This window comes from Triticum aestivum, chromosome 1A, assembly GCF_018294505.1.
Source record: "Triticum aestivum cultivar Chinese Spring chromosome 1A, IWGSC CS RefSeq v2.1, whole genome shotgun sequence".
NCBI classification, from domain to species: domain Eukaryota; kingdom Viridiplantae; phylum Streptophyta; class Magnoliopsida; order Poales; family Poaceae; genus Triticum; species Triticum aestivum.
The window spans coordinates 520,720,300-520,720,962 of NC_057794.1; the positions used below are offsets into that span (position 1 = coordinate 520,720,300).

Consider the following 663-nt stretch of genomic DNA (forward strand, 5'->3'; position numbering starts at 1 on the left):
CAAGTCGATGACAACTACTCACCACAATTGGAGCAAGATACGCCAATAGACACCCAACAATTATATGTACCCAACGTAGACGCAAATAAGAAGAGGGGTTTGTCGTACTCAAGCAAGAGGATGAATTGTTGTCTTTGGCATGGGTGGGTACAAGTGTTGATCCCTTCAAGGCACGGAGCAAAAAAGGCTCGGCTTTTTGGCAAAGTGTGCACGATTGGTTTCATGAGAAAAAGCAATGTACCTCCACAACAAGGAAGTGATTAATGATCGAAATCCAAAGTCGCTAAGCACCGATGATACACCATTCAAGAGATCGTCAACAAGGTATTGTAGTGTGTACACACAAATGGAAAACTAGTGGCCAAGTATGGCGTCACTTCTCGAGCTCGTAAGTTTTGCATCGTGTTGCTCTATGTGTTGGGCATTTGATTAAATGGCTCTATGTTGTAACTTGTTTTATCATATCATTGTATCGCTTTGCTAGCCCGGATGCCGAAACCAACTTGGAAATGGGAGAACAAAAGGAGAAAACGAGAAGGGCGGCGACCAAGATGGCAGAGAAGTTTGAGGATATCATGGTGAAGAAGGAGGAGGCATGTGTCAAGCGCGGTGAGACCAGGAAGAAAAAAAAGAGTGAAGAGGTTTAGCTTGTTCATGGAAATC

The 663-nt window shown here is 43.9% G+C and overlaps 1 long non-coding RNA gene across 1 annotated transcript; it reads left to right on the plus strand.

Moving 5' to 3' along the window:
• The first annotated feature begins 46 nt into the window (after window positions 1–46).
• LOC123171542 (uncharacterized) lies at window positions 47–663 on the plus strand. Its single transcript, XR_006485300.1, has 2 exons — window positions 47–388; window positions 485–663. It is a non-coding gene; the product is annotated as an uncharacterized lncRNA (long non-coding RNA).